This window comes from Papaver somniferum, chromosome 10 (genome assembly GCF_003573695.1).
Source record: "Papaver somniferum cultivar HN1 chromosome 10, ASM357369v1, whole genome shotgun sequence".
NCBI classification, from domain to species: Eukaryota; Viridiplantae; Streptophyta; class Magnoliopsida; order Ranunculales; family Papaveraceae; genus Papaver; species Papaver somniferum.
The window spans coordinates 57,110,371-57,132,483 of NC_039367.1; the positions used below are offsets into that span (position 1 = coordinate 57,110,371).

The 22,113-nt window shown below is 35.8% G+C and overlaps 1 long non-coding RNA gene across 1 annotated transcript; it reads right to left on the bottom strand.

Annotated features, from left to right (window-relative positions):
• Window positions 1-16,896: 16,896 nt before the first annotated feature.
• LOC113319154 lies at window positions 16,897-19,765 on the bottom strand. The gene is made up of 3 exons (XR_003345172.1): window positions 18,187-19,765; window positions 17,601-17,680; window positions 16,897-17,072 (listed from the first exon to the last, which is right to left on the bottom strand). It is a non-coding gene; the product is annotated as an uncharacterized LOC113319154 (long non-coding RNA).
• Window positions 19,766-22,113: the final 2,348 nt, after the last annotated feature.

Consider the following 22,113-nt stretch of genomic DNA (forward strand, 5'->3'; position numbering starts at 1 on the left):
TTCGATCCAACGGTTGAAAGATATTAGCTTGAATCTAATCAGGTTTTCATCTAATGTTGAATATTGAATGCTTTGTTACCAAGCTAACATTGATTGTAAACCCTGATTTGAAAGACTATATAAAGGAGAACTCTAGAAATTGGGAAACCTAATCCCCACACCTCCTGTGTGATACTAGTTGTATTAGCTAGAGTCGATTCTCCTTTACCCTTAGGTTTCTTCTTGTAAACCAGGTTAACGACTTAAAGAGTTCATTGGGATTGTGAAGCCAGACCGATAATACTTTCTCGTAGTTGTGTGATCTGATCTTGAATCTTCTATCGTTTCGAGTACAATCGTAATGATTGGCTTGAGATTTATATCTCCGATAGGCAAGATATAAAAGTAATCACAAACATCTTCGTCTCATCGTTTGTGATTCCACAATATCTTCTTTTGCCACGTCGATTAAGATTATTGTGAGGTGATTGATAATACTAGGCTGTTCTTCGGGAATATAAGTCCGGTTTATCAATTGGTTCCTGTTCACCTTGATTTATCAAAAGACGGAACAAAAACTTGTAGGTATTTCTGTGGGAGACAAATTTATCTATTCCTCTAGACTTTTCCGTGTGATACATATTTGTTTATTAAAGTCTTCGACTTTGGGTCGTAGCAACTCTTAGTTGTGGGTGAGATCGGCTAAGGGAATCAAGTGCGTAGTATGCTGCTGGGATCAGAGACGTAGGAGCATAACTGTACCTTGGATCAGTGTAAGATTGATTGGGATTCAACTACAGTCCAGACTGATGTTAGTTTGTAGTAGGCTAGTGTCTGTAGTGGCTTAATACAGTGTGTGTTCAATCTGGACTAGGTCCCGGGGTTTTTCTGCATTTGCAGTTTCCTCGTTAACAAAATTCCGGTGTTTGTGTTATTTCTATTCCGCATTATATTTTGTTATATAATTGAAATATCACAGGTCATGCGTTTGAATCAATCAATTGTAAATCCGACCTTTGGTTGTTGATTTATATTGATTGATACTTGAACATTTGTCTTTGGTACCGTTCAAGTGATTTCTCATGTATTCAATTAGACTCGCAGATTTCTATTTGCTTGAGAAAGAATTGAATCAATAAAGAGAGATATAAATCTTTGATATACTTTATTAAGATTGAGTCTAGTTGATTCTCTTGAAAATATATTGGAGTTCGTCTATACAGATTGCTAAGCAAAATATTGGGTGTGGTTGTTGTACCCCCGCTTTTTCAATTGGTATCAGAGCAGGCAAACACATTTAAAGACCTTACAAGTCTGTGTTTGTGGCAATCTGAGTCTGACTACAAAATCTCTTCTCTAGCGTTTACGCATACCAAGATGTCTCCTAAAGCTTTTGATTATGCCAAGTGTCTTGGAAATACCTCAAAGGATTACTCCTTAGTTGATTCTTCCGAATCCCGAGGTAGAAAAGTTGTTTCATTAGATGTTGATATCTCTCCCTCCCATGAGGCATGTGACACTATGGCAAAAGCTGAAATGGAGCTCACCAGAATCTCAAAAAATTCCACTGAGGCTATTGATTTTCAGGATCATGCTGAGCTTATTGATGAATTTGAAAAATCTCTTGATCGAGAACGTGAACTCTATAACATCATTGTGTCCTTCTCTAACAATATTGAAAAACTTCTCCAAGAAACTACTCTACAGCGTGAAAAGATTAGTGTTCTTGAGGATATTGTCAAGGAAGACTCAATTAGAGAAAAACGGATGATCGAGACGCATTCATCATATTTAAACAAACTTCGTGTCGAAAAAGAGAAACTAGGTGCATCTCTTGTTCTAGCCCATGAACAATGTAGATCCTTGGAAAAGGAAAACTCTATCTTAAGGAGAAATTATTTTGTACCAACTGATTCTCATGAATTACAACGTATGAAGAAATGTTCTCCAGAAGAAGGTTGTGTCAAGAAGGACTCACGTGACTTAAATCCTCTCATTGGCTATGAATTTAAAATAGGTGCCAGTTATTGCTTCTCCTACACGAACCTGTACATTCTATGGGGAAAAGAATCACTATGCTATCCATTGCCTGGCCAGAAGGAAACAAATCTCGAATCTTCATAATTTGCTTCTTTCCACTATCAATGGAGTAAATAGTCTGTAGACTTCTGCAGTGAATCTCGTGCCCATAGAAAACCAGAAACCTTATAAAAATGATCTCTATTCTAGAAATCATCACAGGGAACAAGTTCATCTCAATGGTATAAACTCTCGTGCCACCAATGAACACATTCCTTGTGCCTATAAGGATGATTCTGGTAAATCTAAGTCTAGAAAATGGATTCCTCTCTATTCTGATCCTCTTGAACCAATTGCAAGAGGTCCTAGACTTAGTCCTCAGAGAAAGCATTCTGACGGATATGTTGAACAAGCTGTGTCTTACCATTTTGAGATGAGTGTCAACCGAAGAAAGGCAAAGAACACAAAGATCAAGCTGTCAGATGATGTGTACAACTCCTTTCTCAATAGTGAGATTATCTCTCACTCTACCACCTGATGTCAGGTACTCTTCTCCTTGTGTCTAGCTCGAGAGGTGCAGGGATAATGGTTGAGAAATGCTCAAGTATGTTGTATATTATTTTCTGTCTATGTTTTTTTTTGTCATGCTAACCGGTCCTCAAACGTTCGCGTCCTCTTCTTGAGTTCATAGGTTTTCCAAAACAAGAGTTTCCTTCTTTGTTTACACACACATATATACCTATATTGTGTCTTTCCATCCCTAACAAAAAATTATATGAAGAACTCTGCAAAATCTCAAGAGATTGTGCATCTTGATATGGAGGAAGACGCTCAAGGACGTGAATCAATTCAAGAGCTGGTTCTTAAGAAGATGCTTGAAAGAAAGGATCAGAACTCTTGGATTGATGATTCCGTCAAGGATTTATCTCGTTTTCAGAACGATTCAAAGGTCGAGTTTGCAAATCTTCAACTGCAAATAAACCAACTCCTAGATGGTCAGACCAGAATCCTTGGTAATCAGAATATTCTGATACGGAATCAAAAGAAGCTCATCATGGATTGTGTCAAAGCTAGACAGCTTGCTAGGGTTGTTGATCGTAAAGTTGGTGTTCTAACTCACGAACATGGTGTATCTATGGTCAAAAGGGTAAAGGAAACCAGTGACACCTTCTTTGATGGATGCATTGAATGATATGAGGTTCTCAATAAACTCTGATTTTCTTTTATATGCCTAGTAAATCTTCTATTTTTCTTGTTTTGATTAGAAGAATAACTAGAGTTTGGAATAGCCATTATTGTGATTACACATAGATATGTCCAACGTTTTCATCTTCATGTTTTAGGTTTATTGGTTTAAATTCTAAAATTGTTTGGAAGATGATTTTTGCAGTATTAATCTTTATGGTTGTATATATTGCAATTTGTTATGGGATATGTGTGTTTGCGTCCGTGAACTGTGATTGTCTCATACCTTGTCAAAAGTTAAGTCCTTTATATGTCGATATGCATGTGTTGATAAAAGAAGGAATGAACTTTTGACAAATACAAAAGTTAAGCCTATTATGTCAATTTTTGATGGAAAATAGGTTAAAATCTTTTGTTCACAAGGATTATGTCTATTGTATGTCATTGTGCAAATGGTGATGGAAAATAGAGTGAATCCTTGCTTATTCCACAGTATTTGGTCGACCTCCGGTCTATAATTTTTTTGCATATACTGTGTTGTTCCATAAAGTGTCTTATGTTGAACACAATCGAATGAGTTATTCTTAGTTGTTGATCCGTGAGGTATTTTATGTCGAGCATGTTTAACTAAATTAATCATCCTCGTTTGGTTATTTAGTTGTTGCTCCGTAAGTTTTCTTATGTCGAGCATGACCAATTAAATTGATTACTCTTTGTGGTTAATTTGGTTGTGTATTCCGATTAGATTAATTATGGGTTCTCTTGTGATTAATATAATTGAGTATTTTTGATTCTCCATAAGATCACTTATGTTGAGCATTTCTGATTAAATTAATCATGGGTTCTCTTGTGGTTAATTTAATTGAGTATTTTGGATTCAAATTCATACTTGTATGTGATTTGTTATGTCCAAATAAATCTTTCTTTTCTTTTGAAATTAAGGTCGCTCTTGTTGTTCTTTCGGGAATGACATATTATGGGGGAGAGTTCTTATTTGAACTTGTGCTTAATTGCCAAATCTTTGTAGGGAGTGCGGCTGTGGAATATTATAGGGGTTATCTTGTATCTTTATAAACTCCCTGATGAATGCATTTCGCTTAGGCTTTATGATTGCATCTAAACAAGTTGATATATGCTTTCTTTTGGTCATGAAAAGTCTCTTTTGGAAATTTCATTAGGATCCCGTTTTCGTACCTTTTCCAATTTTATTGACAAAAAGGGGGAGAATTAATATGTAGTTCACACTACAAATACATATGGTTTTCGGATCATTATGTAAGGGGGAGTGGTTTCCATGTGAGATGGAGTATTGACTATGGGGGAGTGATACATATCACCATAGTATTGTTGTCGAAGTTGTGATACAATTGAACTTTGATACTATGACACTGTATAACAATGATTGAGGACTCTTGTTTTTTCTCGTTGTTATAGCTACGGATTTTCAACAACGATGATGTTGATCTTACAACCTTTGGGATCATTGGAGTACTTGGAAGTGAAAAAAGATTTCGAGTAATGTTGAAGATTAGGCATGTGGAATAGGAGCTACAAAAGTTAATTCATTTATTTTTGTATTCCATATGTATTGATAGTTTTGTCACTAAAATTGACAAAGGGGGAGATTTTTAGAGAACTGCTCGGTCGAACTCGCATGCGTTGCTATCTCAAGCATGTTTGTCAATGTTAGTGATCAAAACTATAAGTCTTGATTTCTATTCTACTATAGCTAAGTCTCGGACTAGGATAGAAAGTGTAGTTGAGCTCAAGAACTCCATGGCAATCATCATACAAGACGAAGAACTACTCAAGGAACTGGTGGAACTTCATCGACTAAAAGGTATGTGGATACTTGAACTTATCTATCACTCAAAAGTCTATCTACTTTATCTCTTATTTGGATACAAAAGTCGTTTTGCTATATAGACTTTGATTATAATATTTGCTATTTCGAGCCGAGTTTATCTCGCCTATCTATTTCTCGAAATATGTGTTGGTAAGCTTTCACTTTGGCCAAGTTCATCTTTACCTAGTGACGAAAGTCATGATATGTTTCAATCACTTTGAAAATTTCTTTGACGAAAAATGGTATGTGAATAACAACTATATAACATCCTCTAAGAATGTTTCAATGATTGAAATGAGAGTTTAGATTATATAACCAATGTTGGATATAAGCATTGTGTGGCAACACATATATGTATAAGTTCTTTTTTCCTTGAACCGAAGTTTGCGAACTTTGTTGATCAAGAGAAGCGGAACAAGAGACGTGAACTCAGTTCGCAAACTCAGTCTGCGAACTGGCGGAAGTTCTCGACCCGAGAATATCTGCTGGAGCTTGAGAACTCCTTCCGGGAACTTAAGTCCGCGAACTAAGTCCGCAAACTTAAGTTGGTTATATCTAAAAACGATTGTTTGTGAACTTATTCATATTAACTAAGGAATGCTAAATGCAAACCGTGGCTACGAAGTTCATGAACCGATTCGAGTGAATCAAATCGTTTTTGCTTCGATTGTGTCTTGTGTAGTTACATAAGATTTCCTTGCAATTGAACAACTCTCTAACTAGTTCATTTGAGTCATTTGAACTAGTTTTGGTGAAGAAGAATATGGTTGATATGAAAGTGCTCATATGGCTAACCATTTGGTTAACTGTTGTTGAACCAACAAATGTACATGTTTGGGTACGGTTACACAAACCTAAAATCGTGCATTTCATTTGTGTGTAACAAGCTAAGTTTTCGATCCAGCAGTTGAAAGATATTAGCTTGAATCTAATCAGGTTTTCATCTGATGGTGAATATTGAATGCTTTGTTACGAAGCTAACATTGATTGCAAACCCTGATTTGAAAGACTATATAAGGGAGAACTCTAGCAACTGGGAAACCTAATCCCCACACCTCATGTGTGATACTAGTTGTATTATCTAGAGTCGATTCCCCTTTAACCTTAAGTTTCTTCTTGTAAACCAGGTTAACGACTTAAAGACTTCATTGGGATTGTGAAACCAGACCGATACTACTTTCTTGTAGTTGTGTGATCTGATCTTGCATCTTCTATCGTTTTGAGTACAATCGTAAAGATTGGATTGAGATTTATATCTCCGATAGGCAAGATATAAAAGTAATCACAAACATCTTCGTCTCATCGTTTGTGATTCCACAATATCTTCTTTCGCCGCGTCGATTAAGATTATTGTGAGGTGATTGATAATACTAGGTTTTTCTTCGGGAATATAAGTCTGGTTTATCAATTGGTTCCTGTTCACCTTGATTTATCAAAAGACGGAACAAAAACTTGTAGGTATTTCTATGGGAGACAGATTTATCTATTCCTTTAGACTTTTCTGTGTGATACAGATTTGTTTATTAAAGTCTTCGACTTTGGGTCGTAGCAACTCTTAGTTGTGGGTGAGATCAACTAAGGGAATCAAGTGTATAGTATCCTACTGGGATCAGAGACGTAGGAGCATAATGTACCTTGGATCAGTGTGAGATGATGCAAAATAATTATAAAATAAGGAATAAGGAGGTGTGGGACCGCCGAGGCCAAGGCATGGTCGGCCGGTCATGACCACGGTCCCGTGGTGCCATTTTCCTTAATTTTATAATATTTTTGATGATTTTATGAAGAATTTTCATGAATTTTAAGAAATTTGATGAATTTAGGGAGTTTCCATGAATTGAAGGAGTTTTCATGAGTTCAAGGAAGCAAAAAAATATTAAAATAATAAAAAAACGGACGTGTTGGACCGTGGGGGCGTGGCCGGCCGGCTAGGGGCCCGGTCCCACGAGTTTTCATAATTTTTTATATTTTTTTAAGTATTTTTCATGATTTGAGGGAATTTTTCCTAATTTGAGAGAAATACCATGAAATCAAGGAATTTGATAAATTCAAGGAAAAATAAAATAAAATAATAAAACAAGGGGTGTGTGGGACCGCCTAGGGCATGGCCGTCCGGCTAGTGGCCCGGTCCCACAAGTTTTAATTTTATTTATTATTTGATGATTTGTGCAAAATACCATGAAATCAAGGAGTTTTTTCATGAAATTAGAGAAATAATAATAATAATAATAATAATAAAATAATGAGGAACCGTGAGGTGTGGGGGCGGCTGGGATCAAGGCATGGTCGGTTGGCCAACGGTCACGCCCCACACTTATTTCCTTAATTTAATATTATTTTTTACGAATTTATGAAAATACCATGAAACCGAGGAGCTTCCTCGAGACGAAGGAGATTTGATAAAATGAGAGAATTTTCATCAAATCATGGAAAATAATAAAAATGCATTATAAATATAAAAATGGCGTGGGATTGACCACGACACGGTCGGTCGGTCGTGTGTCCGTGCTCCCAGCACCCTGGTCAATATTTTTAATTATTTATTATTTTCTTCCCTATTTTGCATAGGTTCATCGTTTCGTTGTATTTTGAAATACTCGTTCGTGCGGTGACTGTTAGTGTATCGTCGTTGAATACACTTTCACCATTTGAATCGAGACTTACTTAGAGGTAGCTCAGATGCCTGGTTGTTGATTATTTATTATTAATTGTGGAATTTAGTGGAGAATAATTCACAAAACTGAGTAATAAGATGTTTATTATTAATTCATAGGATCAGCTGAGGATTCGACTACGAATTCCGAATAATAAAGTGAGCATTACCATTCCATGGGATCGTAGATTCGACCATAGAATCAGAGTAATTAAGTTTTATCTGTTACCATTTATGAGACCAGTTGTGGATTCGATCATGAAATCAGAGTAATGAGATAATATAGTTATTGCTATTCTATGAGATCAAGTTGTGGATTCGATCATAGAATCAGAACAATTGTTTATTGTCATTCCATGGGACCAGTCGTGGATTCGACCATGGAATATGAGCAATTTTTATTGCCATTCCATGGGACCAGTCGTGGATTCGACCATGGAATAGGAGCAATAATAGATTATTCTGGGAATTCAGTAGTGAATGTCACGGAAGAATTAATCTTAATTAGGAATAATTAACTTTGTGGCTCTATACTAGCAAAGCAAGCTGTCTAGGAGAATTAATTATCCCGATATGAGCTTGTCGGTAAGGCATATCCTTTATATAGTCAGGGTAAACTCGTTGTTTGTTCCTGAAGACGTTATCACTCTATACTAGCAGAGCAAGCTGTCTAGGAGCCGTCCATCTCGTCATACTATATAGAAATAATAACTGAAAGTGTTCAGTATTCATGAGATATGCCGTTGTCCAGTCGTGAGACTACATATCTACATGTACTCTGAGAGAAAGTGATCTCCGTTGAGAATTCGATGAGAGACCCATGTCTCAATACTCACGTCTGATTGCTGGATCAGAGCTTCGTATAATTATGAGTTTACGATTTTAGCCCTTGTCGAAAATCCACCATCTACATAACCAATGTTGGATATAAGCATTGTGTGGCAACACATATTTGTATAAGTCCTTTTTTCCTTGAACCGAAGTTTGCGAACTTTGTTGATCAAGAGAACCGGAACAAGATCCGGGAACTCAGTCCGCAAACCCAGTCCGCGAACTGGCGGAAGTTCTCGACCCGAGAATATCTGCTGGAGTTTGAGAACTGCTTTTGGGAACTTAAGTCCGCGAACTAAGTCTGCGAACTTAAGTTGGTTATATCTAAAAACGATTGTTTGTGAAATTATTCATATTAACTAAGGAATGCTAAATGCAAACTGTCGCTACAAATTTCATGAACCGATTCGACTGAATCAAATCGTTTTTGCTTCGATTGTGACTTGTGTAGTTACATAAGATTTTCTTGCAATTGGACAACTCTCTAACTAGTTCATTTGAGTCATTTGAACTTAGTTATGGTGAAGAAGAATATGGTTGATATGAAATTGCTCATACGGCCAACCATTTTGTTAACTATTGTTGAACCAACAAATGTACATGTTTGGGTATGGTTACACAAACCTAAAATCATGCATTTCATTTGTGTGTAACAAGCTAAGTTTTCGATCCAACGGTTGAAAGATATTAGCTTGAATCTAATCAGGTTTTCATCTAATGTTGAATATTGAATGCTTTGTTACCAAGATAACATTGATTGCAAACCCTGATTTGAAAGACTATATAAGGGAGAACTCTAGAAATTGGGAAACCTAATCCCCACACCTCCTGTGTGATACTAGTTGTATTAGCTAGAGTCGATTCTCCTTTACCCTTAGGTTTCTTCTTGTAAACCAGGTTAACGACTTAAAGAGTTCATTGGGATTGTGAAGCCAGACCGATACTACTTTCTCGTAGTTGTGTGATCTGATCTTGCATCTTCTATCGTTTTGAGTACAATCGTAATGATTGGTTTGAGATTTATATCTCCGATAGGCAAGATATAAAAGTAATCACAAACATCTTCGTCTCATCGTTTGTGATTCCACAATATCTTCTTTCGCCACGTCGATTAAGATTATTGTGAGGTGATTGATAATACTAGGCTGTTCTTCGGGAATATAAGTCCGGTTTATCAATTGGTTCCGGTTCACCTTGATTTATCAAAAGACGGAACAAAAACTTGTAGGTATTTCTGTGGGAGACAAATTTATCTATTCCTCTAGACTTTTCCGTGTGATACATATTTGTTTATTAAAGTCTTCGACTTTGGGTCGTAGCAACTCTTAGTTGTGGGTGAGATCAGTTAAGGGAATCAAGTGCCTACTATGCTGCTGGGATCATAGACGTAGGAGCATAACTGTACCTTGGATCAGTGCAAGATTGATTGGGATTCAACTACAGTCCAGACCGAAGTTAGTTTGTAGTAGGCTAGTGTCTGTAGTGGCTTAATACAGTGTGTGTTCAATCTGGACTAGGTCCCGGGGTTTTTCTGCATTTGCGGTTTCCTCGTTAACAAAATTCTGGTGTCTGTGTTATTTTTATTCCGCATTATATTTTGTTATATAATTGAAATATCACAGGTTATGGTTTGAATCAATCAATTGGAAATCCGACCTTTGGTTGTTGATTGAAATTGATTGATACTTGAACATTGGTCTTTGGTATCGTTCAAGTGATTTCTCATGTATTCAATTAGACTCGCAGATTTCTATTTTCTTGAGAAAGAATTGAATCAAGAAAGAGAGATATAACTCTTTGATATACTTTATTAAGATTGAGTCTAGTTGATTCTCTTGAAAGTATATTGGAGTTTGTCCATACAGATTGCTAAGAGAAATATTGGGTGTGGTAGTTGTACCCCCGCTTTTTCAGGTTGGAGAAAATAATTTATATCCCCAATTAGTTTAAGTATCCCCAATCACGCGTTTTTTCCTAATTATACTTATTTTCTCTTTTTCTTTTTGTGTTTGGTTTTTTAAAACTTTCCAGAGAAAGCTTTTATTACATTTTTAGGATGTTCCTTTATATACCCTGGAAACACTAACGGCACCCATTTTTCAGCATACCCTCCTAACTAATTTTCCTACCCATCAAAAACATATATCTTGCATACCCCCATAAACCAAGGATATTTATTCGTTCAGAAACATTTTATGCATCTTCTAAACTGTGTCGCTATTTTGGAGCAGACTCGAGAGAATCATCTGTCAACATCACAAAAAATGACTAATTTGTTTTATGCATGGTATCACTAATTTCCAGTGTTGCGAAACAGTGATAGTCTTCTCAATCGCTAAAGAAAAAGGAAACCAACTTTTCCGCCGCCCATGCCGCATACCTCGGGAATCTTCAAGAAATGATTTTGTTGTTACACCCAAACTCAAAGGAGAACCTTTTACGATCAGCTCTGATTACTTTGAAAATCCCAAGATTTCAAAGGTTACCTTAAGGAGGTACTTCAACTGGCTTATTTGATAGAAAATTGTTATCGGAAGCTGTAGCAGGTTGGCTGAAGTTTGTTTTGGGAGAGGAGAACAAGCTGCGCTTACTACCACAGCTTAACGAACATTGTGCATGACTAGCTCACTCGGTTCATTTTTTTTTCTTTTTTTGGCATTTGTTTCCTTTTGACCAGGTTGCTAGATATTTTTGTGAATATGTTTGAATAAGGTTATTGAAAAGGCGAGGGTACCCAAATATACCTCAATCTAAAAAATTTCCTACCTATAAGTCCTTTCTCCAAAAGTGATTGTCTATGGACTGAGTCGAGACAATACAACTAATCGGTTCACACTTTGTGTGATTGTCTATGGATACGAGATTGAGACAATACAACAACGAAGTGTGTTTACTTGATACAAAGGTTCGGACTTAACCAAACACAATAGGATTGCTTATCAAGTAAATAGGAATTAACGTTTGTGTAGTTTACTTTAATTATAATAAAACAATTATAATGCGGAAAATAAAAGTAAATGACACATCAAGATTTTGTTAACGAGGAAATCGCAAATGCAGAAAAACCCCGGGACCTAGTCCATAATTGAATACTCTCATGATTAAGCCACTACACAAAATTACACCTAACTTCGTATAGTTGAGACCAAGTAACTAACCCTATAGTTCACTTAGTTTCGTATGTATTCTCATGCCTCCGACCTATGAATAAGTCACGTACTTTGAACAATCCCTTTGGTTTGTAGTGTAGCGTCACCTAAGCTAGCAGCTGACTAATCCAAGAGATTAACTAAATAAAGAGGCACTAAGAATCTAAAACATAAACATAAACATTTAATTAAGAATCAGTTATAAAAACTTAACCCAAACTAGCCCCGCTCAGAAATATATATACAAGAACTCCTCTCGATTGATACATATACAATAGTCATTTGGTTTATAGATACAATATACAATATAATAAACACAGCAGAAGTTAACTAATGAAGCTTTCGCCGCACAACTCTGATCTGTCTCTGAAACTGAAAGTGGAAAAGGGTGAGCACAGAGTGCCCAGTAGGAATAACATTTAACTTTAAAGAAATCATGAGTAAGATTTGAGAAACAATTAATGTTTTCCCAAACATCAAAGTGACTAAGTCAATGGAATGCACAAACATGTATATGGACAAACTCCTTCGTCAAACAATGTATAATATGGTTGTGCAATTCCGAACTCGCAAATCCACACCTAATCGTACATATGGATGTCGACAATTCCGAACTCGCAAACTGTCAGACCGATATAAGCATAAAAGCTGAATTCATGTATATATAAATGTGAAAAAGCGTATCCTATATACCACATGTGGAAATTCTCTTTTACCATAACAATTCATAATGACATACCTTACAAGTCCTTTCCATTTCATGGAAAGATTCAAAGAATCGACAGAATTATCATAATGCAGTTTATATAAAGCATGGAATGCATGAAAGACAATGTATGAGTTGATAAACATAAACTTTTGTAAAAGAAAACAACAATGGTTTCAAAAGAGTTAAAGTATTCCCACCTCTTTTGATGCCAAGCCACGCCCTCGAGATCCACGATCCACTGGTTCGTCCTTTGAATCGATCGTTGTTAATAGACTAACTGATAACCATACAAGCACTCAAAAGGCTCACACAAGGCTCATAACATAATCTCAAACAATTCTCTAATTATAGGCTAAGTGAACTATCTAATGGTTCTAAGTCCATGTCCATTAAACAAGCCCGATAATCCAAGGCCTGGTCTAACTGTTCAACTAACGGTCTCTAACGGCCATCTAAGTCAACTAACAGTAAACATCAGTCAATGGTCACGGTAAAGTCAAAGTCCAGGGTCAATGGTCAAGTGATCAACGATTTGGTCACACGAGTCAACTCAGGTCAACACAGGGAACTCAGTGAGTCGACACGATTCAACTCAGTGAGAGCATCGAGTCAGCTAAACTAACTCAGTTAAACATCCGACTACAATAACTAGCAAGCCTAGATCTCAAGAACAAAAGTTCATACAGTTCCACTAACTCGGATTCTATCCAAATTGATCATTACATATATATCCATTCTAACAGAATTCAAGAATACAATATACAACTAGAATTTAAGCTTTACCTGCAAATGCAGTGCTAAGACATAACTTCTTCTCATTCAACTTCTCTTCATTACCAGTTGTAAGGAAACTCAAACAACACACAGTCAAACTCAAACTCAATAGCAATCAACGATAACAGTAACCAACAACACAAATTCAGACTCCCATACCTCGACTTTATTTCTGTTCCAACACCATTATCACAAGAGTCTGAGCAACACCACTATCTCAGCTCTGCCATCCATTTTACTTGCAACAGTTCATCCCTTAACTCATCCATATAAACGCTAATATAGGTAACCCTACATACTCGAACTGAATCTTTATCATCTCAACACAATACAAACTGCATCATAACTTCAACCTCAATTCAAACATCCATAGTTATCCAATCCCATATCTTGTGATTCATTCACAAACCCAGCTTTACAATTACGACTACACTCTCTATTACAGCGTCACTACCTTCTCGACCAAGTGTTGATTCACTGCCACCACCAGATGCAACAATTTCATCTATTTTCAAGACCTCATCCCTGTCCTGCAACAATTAGCACAACCAAAACCCAACATCTACAATTTATTCATCTATACCACCATAACTCAACCACAACGATAAGAATATCAACACCTTCCTTAACTCACATCATTCATAATTTAAACATCCTGGAATTATCAACATCCACAAGACCATACTTCAATTCAGAAGATAACAATTATAGAACCATCACCAATACACATATCCATTTCACTCTCATGTGCAATCACATACACTAACGATGGAAATTAATAACTTACTAAATTAACTAAGGTGAACAATTACCTCAGATACAAGACCAACTCCTTAAGACAAACCATCTCCTCTGCTACTTCAGTTCAATCCCAATCAACACCAAATACCCATCTGCTGCTTCCACAATCATCAACAACCCTCTTAATCTTCAACTATTGCAACTCAAAAGAGAACCCAAGCTCAGAAACCATAATTCATGAAAATCGAATCCACTAATCACCCAATTATAAACCTCAATTTAAACAAACTTATCTAGTCATCCAGTTTATTTCTTCGAACTGCAACTCAGACAAAACCTAGTTCTTCATCATCCACAATCCATCGATTTGTAATTTCAAAAGAACTTCAATTTACCAAATACCGAACCGTAACTTATAATCTCAATTAATTCTTCAGCCTAAACTTAATTCACGACAAACCCATCTCTAACCTATCTTCTAAAACTTCAATTACTTCTTCTAATTATCAATCTACAGCTCAATTCGCCCATGCATGAAACCCAACTCAAACCCTAACTTCCTGATTCTTCAACATAATCACTTTACTTCATCAATTAAACACTAACCCGTGGTTCTTTATCTAAATACAGCTCTATATCTTATCTTCATCTTCAGAAGAACAACCAAAGTCGCAACCCTAATTTCACTTATCCCCTTTTCATCTTCTTCCAGGAATTAATCGGCTTTCATAAACACCACCACCTTCACCAACTCAATACTTGACCAAGCTTCTGATGAATCACTCACAACTGAACATACAACTCTGGTTCCGAATCAAATAGAGAAGAGAAGAAGAAGAAAGGACGGACGGAAAGAAGCAAGAAGGAGAGAGAAGAAGAAAAAGAGAAAATGGTTCTCTTCGATTTGGTTGAGGGGATAAGGTCAAGTAAACTGATGAAGACACCCGTCACTTGGAAGGGCAGCCAGGTCGGTTCGAGTATAAAAAGACTAATTTACCCTCCTTATTAATCCGATGATATCTTCCTCGTGCGGCATCCGAATGACACGTTCGAGCAGTCCATTCTGCATAACTTTTTGAGACCTATCAGATGATACTAGCTTCGTATCTAGATACTTGTTAGATTAGTTATTATTAATTAACGTTCATGTTAAACTAATCGACTAATTAACGTCTAAGACGTCTCTTGACTAGTCTAATAGCGTTGACGAGCTTGCGGGTCTTTACATTCTCCTCACCTTATACATTTTCGTCCTCGAAAATCAAAGCATCCTTCTAGTCTTCAAAAACTCCCCACTTTGTAGAATAATCCCATCTCTTGTCTAAGCGCAAACAATAAGAAACAAAGCACAAACCTATATGGCTTTCTACAACTAAAATTTGTGGTTCTAAGTTCAATTACGCTTATTTAAATTCTATCAAATAGGGAAGTATAAGTTTCTTACACTAATCTTTATAATGGAAAACCATAAATTTTAGTCTTTAAGTTCCTTACGCTAATTTCAATTCTATAAAATATCTGACTCTAACTTCAAAGAAGAATCCTACGAATCTTTCTAAGTGAATTTATAATGATCGTTCTCTAAAAGATTCTAAATCATACAAAACGTCTATAATCGGTCACCTCTGAATGCAGTTTCCCTGTCAAGGTTGGCCAGTCCCGACAATGCCTTCCTACGAACAGAGAGAACACAACCTTTACTATTCCCCAGTGCTGGATTAACTAAGTTTTAATTTATTAAGATAGTTAGTCTTTAAACTTTTATTGAAACTGGTGTAAGTCTTATAAAATTTACTTCGTAAAATATGTAGATAGTTCACAGGATTTTGAAACAATTTTATTTATAATCATCGAAATTTATTTCATTTTGATTTATTATTTTTATATACTATTTATTTATTTTACTAATATAAGTAATCCCAATTCGATTTTGTTACGTCAATATATGATATCTGATATTTTTAACTTCTCTGTAATACCATATATAAATTTTCCAAATTGTCTACTATAGATTATTATTAACTTAATTACTCAAATACTATTATTACTACTTCGTGTATATTTGTTTCATTTTAAAGATTCATCGAGTAATTTGTTAAATTAAAGTAATTTCGGTACAAGATTACTAACAAGTTGAGTCTTTTTATTTTATATATTACATCCTTGCTTCCTTAAGTCTAACGCCTAATAAGCATTATATTAACTATTTAGTTTAAACACAAAACATATATTTCTACTTTGCCATTAGTTTAATTTACAAAGTTTAATTGTAGATAAGCGCTATTAATTTTTTCTATAACTATTTAATCATAATTATTATTTTTATCCGTTAGATATCCTTGTTGAAATTTTAGTTAACTTAAGTTCAATATGTAACTAATCGAGAATGCTAACACTACTTTATTAAAATTATTATCATTTATAACTATTATTATCATATTTTTATTATTAACAACGATGGTTGAACTATTATTCTAACTATTCTGACAAATATTATTAAGTCCCAACAATATTATTAACATTTATGTGATCATAAATTGTTGACCCTATGTATAAGTCAAGGTGCGCAATAAACTTCTATATGACTTTCAAGATTTATCAATGGTATTAATCTCACTATTTTTTTTAGTATTGGATTACGTACGTGTTCATACTTCTTAGTCTGATTATTCCCTAACCTTTATTAGCTAAAGTTACTGGTGTACCCTACAATTTTTAATTCATTACATACACAAACAGATCAATCAATCAAATAAGTTTTTTAATTATTGACAGCTTTTAGTGATTAAGATTTATCTCACAACCCAACCCAAGTCTAAACTAATATAGTTCACTAACTAGCACTAGATATTCCTATTGTTTCCCATATAAGATCTAATAGTGAGCTCTGATACCAACATTGTAGCGCCCCATAAGCTAGCAGCTGACTAATCCAAGAGATTAACTAAATAAAGAGGCACTAAGAATCTAAAACATAAACATAAACATAAACATTTAATTAAGAATCAGTTATAAAAACTTAACCCAAACTAGCCTCGCTCAGAAATATATATACAAGAACTCCTCTCGAGTGATACATATACAATAGTCATTTGATTTACAGATACAATATACAATATAATAAACACAATAAGAGTTAACTAACTAACGAAGCTTTCGCCGCGCAACTCTGATCTGTCTCTGAAACTGAATGTGGAAAAGGGTGAGCACAGAGTGCCCAGTAGGAATAACATTTAACTTTAAAGAAATCATGAGCAAGATTTGGAAAAAAATTAATTTTTCCCAAACATCAAAGTAAGTCGCTGGAATGCACAAACATGTATATGGACAAACTCCTTCGTCAAACAATGTATAATATGGTTGTGCAATTCCGAACTCGCAAATCCACACCTAATCGTACATATGGATGTCGACAATTCCGAACTCGCAAACTGCCGACCGATATAAGCATAAAAGCTGAATTCATGTAGATATAAATGTGAAGGAGCGTATCCTATATACCACATGTGGAAATTCTCTTTTCCCATAACAATTCATAATGACATACCTTACAAGTCCTTTCCATTTCATGAAAAGATTCAAAGAATCGACAGAATTATCATAATGCAGTTTATATAAAGCATGGAATGCATGACAGACAATGTATGAGTTGATAAACATAAACTTTTGCAAAAGAAAACAACAATGGTTTCAAAAGAGTTAAAGTATTCCCACCTCTTTTGATGCCAAGCCACGCCCTCGAGATCCACGATCCACTGGTTCGTCCTTTGAATCGATCGTTGTTAATAGACTAACTGATAACCATACAAGCACTCAAAAGGCTCACACAAGGCTCATAACATAATCTCAAACAATTCTCTAATTATAGGCTAAGTGAACTATCTATTGTTTCTAAGTCCATGTCCACTAAACAAGCCCAATAATCCAAGGCCTGGTCTAACTGTTCAACTAACGGTCTCTAACGGCCATCTAAGTCAACTAACAGTAAACGTCAGTCAATGGTCACGGTAAAGTCAAAGTCCAGGGTCAATGGTCAAGTGGTCAACGATTTGGTCACACTGGTCAACTCAGGTCAACACAGGGAACTCAGTGAGTCGACACGATTCAACTAAGTCAGAGCACCGAGTCAGCTAAACTAACTCAGTTAGACATCTGACTACGATAACGAGCAAGCCTAGATCTCAAGAACAAAAGTTCATACAGTTTCACTAACTCGGATTCTATCCAAATTGATCATTACATATATATCCATTCTAACAGAATTCAAGAATACAATATACAACTAGAATTTAAGCTTTACCTGCAAATGCAGTGCTAAGCCATAACTTCTTCTCATTCAACTTCTCTTCATTACCAGTTGTAAGGAAACTCAAACAACACACAGTCAAACTCAAACTCAATAGCAATCAACGATAACAGTAACCAACAACACAAATTCAGACTCCCATACCTCGACTCTATTTCTGTTCCAACACCATTATCACAAGAGTCTGAGCAACACCACTATCTCAGCTCTGCCATCCATTTTACTTGCAACAGTTCATCCCTTAACTCATCCATATAAACGCTAATATAGGTAACCCTGCATACTCGAACTGAATCTTTATCATCTCAACACAATACAAACTGCATCATAACTTCAACCTCAATTCAAACATCCATAGTTATCCAATCCCATATCTTGTGATTCATTCACAAACCCAGCTTTACAGTTACGGCTACACTCTCTACTCCAGCGTCACTACCTTCTCGACTAAGTGCTGATTCATTGCCACCACCATATGCAACAATTTCATCTATTTTCAAGACCTCATTCCTGTCCTGCAACAATTAGCACAACCAAAACCCAACATCTGCAGTTTATTCATCTACACCACCATTACTCAACCACAACGACAATAATATCAACACCTTCCTTAACTCACTTCATTCATAATGTAAACATCCTGGAATTATCAACATCCACAGGACCATACTTCAATTCAGAAGTAAGACAACAATTATAGAACCATCACCAATACACATATCCATTTCACTCTCATGTACAATCACATACACTAACGATGGAAAATAATAACTTACTAAATTAACTAAGGAGAACAATTGCCTCAGATACAAGACCAACTCCTTAAGACTAACCATCTCCTCTGCTACTTCAGTTCAATCCCAATCAACACCAAATACCCATCTGCTGCTTCCACAATCATCAACAACCCTCTTAATCTTCAACTATTGCAACTCAAAAGAGAACCCAAGCTCAGAAACCATAATTCATGAAAATCGAATCCACTAATCACCAAATTATAAACCTCAATTTAAACAAACTTATCTAGTCATCCAGTTTATTTCTTCGAACTGCAACTCAGACAAAACCTAGTTCTTCATCATCCACAATCCATCGATTTGTAATTTCAAAAGAACTTCAATTTATCAAATACCGAACCGTAACTTATAATCTCAATTAATTCTTCAGCCTAAACTTAATTCACGACAAACCCATCTATAACCTATCTTCTAAAACTTCAATTACTTCTTCTAATTAACCCGTGGTTCATTATCTAATCACAACTCTATATCTTATCTTCATCCTCAGAAGAACAACCAAAGTCACAACCCTAATTTCACTTATCCCCTTTTCATCTTCTTCCAGGAATTAATCGGCTTTCATAAACACCACCACCTTCGCCAACTCAATACTTGACCAAGCTTCTGATGAATCACTCACAACTGAACATACAACTCTGGTTCCGAATCAAATAGAGAAGAGAAGAAGAAGAAAGTACGGACGGAAAGAAGCAAGAAGAAGAGAGAAGAAGAAAAAGAGAAAATGGTTCTCTTCGATTTGGTTGAGGGGATAAGGTCAAGTAAACTGATGAAGATACCCGTCACTTGGAAGGGCAGCCAGGTCGTTTCGAGTATAAAAAGACTAACTTTCCCTCCTTATTAATCCGATGATATCTTCCTCGTGCGGCATCCGAATGACACTTTCGAGCAGTCCATAATGCATAACTTTTCGAGACCTATCAGATGATACTAGTTTCGTATCTAGATCGTTGTTAGATTAGTTCTTATTAATTAACGTTCATGTTAAACTAATCGAGTAATTAACGGCTAAGATGTATCTTGACTGGTCTAATAGCGTTGACGAGCTTGCGGGTCTTTACACGTATTCCAAACAGTAAAGGAACAAGAAATCTGTTTGGTATCAACTCTATTCAACCAAGTGATATGAGTCGTACAAAGGCTCCTCCGTTTATCATAACATAAACTCCTTCGTCGGGTATAGATCTATCTTATGTTTAATCACCCTAAGATAATCGTTTAAGATTAAGCCAACAACACCTTTAATCCGAAGACCGTATTGATGCCGATCTACTCAATTAATCAATCAAATCTACCACAAGGATAAACCGATTATTAATTGGATCCTCTTTTACCGAAACAAGTATTGTGCACACCAAAGATTATAAAACCCAAGTCAGATCTTCAATATCTTCTTTGTCTTCAAATCTTCTTAAATCTTCATTAAAAACCTGCACACAATCACTTGAATCTCTTGTGATCAATCACGCACAGAATGGAGTCTGTTAACAATGGATTATCACAAGATCGTCTTTAGAACTAACAACAGTCTAAAGATCCCTGTTGAAACTCTGAACTAGTTTGAGTGAATCTTATATCAGAAGAGAAGATTCTCAAGAATAAAAAAACTAGGTGCAATCAGATTTCAACCACCGTTAGTCAATCAAATCAATCGAAAACAAAGATAAACCACAATTATCTAGTTTCCCACCAACGGGTCGCGATAGAGCTTCTCAATCCCAAAGAAGACTTTAAAACAAGCGGCCAAAAGAGATTTCACCTAATTAGATTACTCTCCTCTCCGATAGGCGGCTACACCAGTAACAAAGACAAAAGAGGAAGTCTGTTGTTACGAAGGATTAGTTTGCTAGAAAGGCAAACTTCGTGTATTTATAGACAAGGAAGTTTGGACACCAAGGAATTTCCAAAACCGAAAATATTCTCAAGATATTCATAAATGCACAGATTCGGTTTTCATAATTCCTGGAAATGCTATGTCCAAAAATAACAATCGAAATCTCTTGGAAAATATAATTAGTAAATCCACATTACTAATTCTGTAATTTCCATACAAATGAAATTAATAACCTTAATTAAAAGATTCTTAAATTATTTGTGTTTCGATCCTGGGATTCTCTTCCCTTAGCCGTTAAGGAATATCTTTGAACAATTATAGAAATAAACATTCTCAGCACGTGTTCAAAGTTTGTCGACATCTTAACTTTGTAAGTTCTCTTTCACACTTACAACCTTGAAACCGATTTGCCACACTTCCAAACAAGTTTAGAACTGGTTCATCTGACTTTCAAGAACTTTGTGATTGATCAAACCAACATTCAATCACAATCATGGGTTTACGGTTCTACCAAAACAAGTTCCGGTTCTACCTCCATGTGAGTACTACGCATAGTCACACTAGCTTCCCAAAAGATTTGGTTGACTAGGTACTAGGATCGGTTCCCCACATTTGCACATGTTCACAGGATCGGTTCCCCTTTCTGCTGTAAACCTTGTTGCACCCCATACAAGGATCGGTTCCCCTTGATGTACCGCAACCCTTAAAAGGATCGGTTCCCCCTTTCCCATACTAGGATCGGTTCCCTTTCCCCAAGGTAGACATAATCCGATCATACCAAGGTCATTACTTAAGATTGGTTTTACTAATAAAAGTTATACCAATACAAAAGTCAGGCCTTTGTGAATAGTTCTACCAAAAACACAACAAGTTGTGAGCGGTTCTACTTTATCACACATATTGGTTGCTCATAAGATATGCAGTGAATAACAAAACCAATAACACTTGGAAATTTCCTTTTCGGTTCACAAAACAAGTTTATGAACTTACTTCCTTAGAACACATGTAAACATTGTTCCCTAGGATGAAATCCTTACCTCATACTCATACATAATCACGATAACATTCAAATGATTATGGCGATGTCTTATCTACAAAGTTTAATGGTTAAGCAATAAACCTCGTATTGTATTCCTTAATACTATGTCTATCTAGAGTTCAAATATGCTTCGCAGTTATGTTTTCAATATGCACGACTTGAAAGATACGTTAGGGAATGAAACAGTTCAAGTCAAATATCACTAACCTCAAGTAGAAGGATGATTGTTGTCGTTGTAGCTCCTTGCTTCT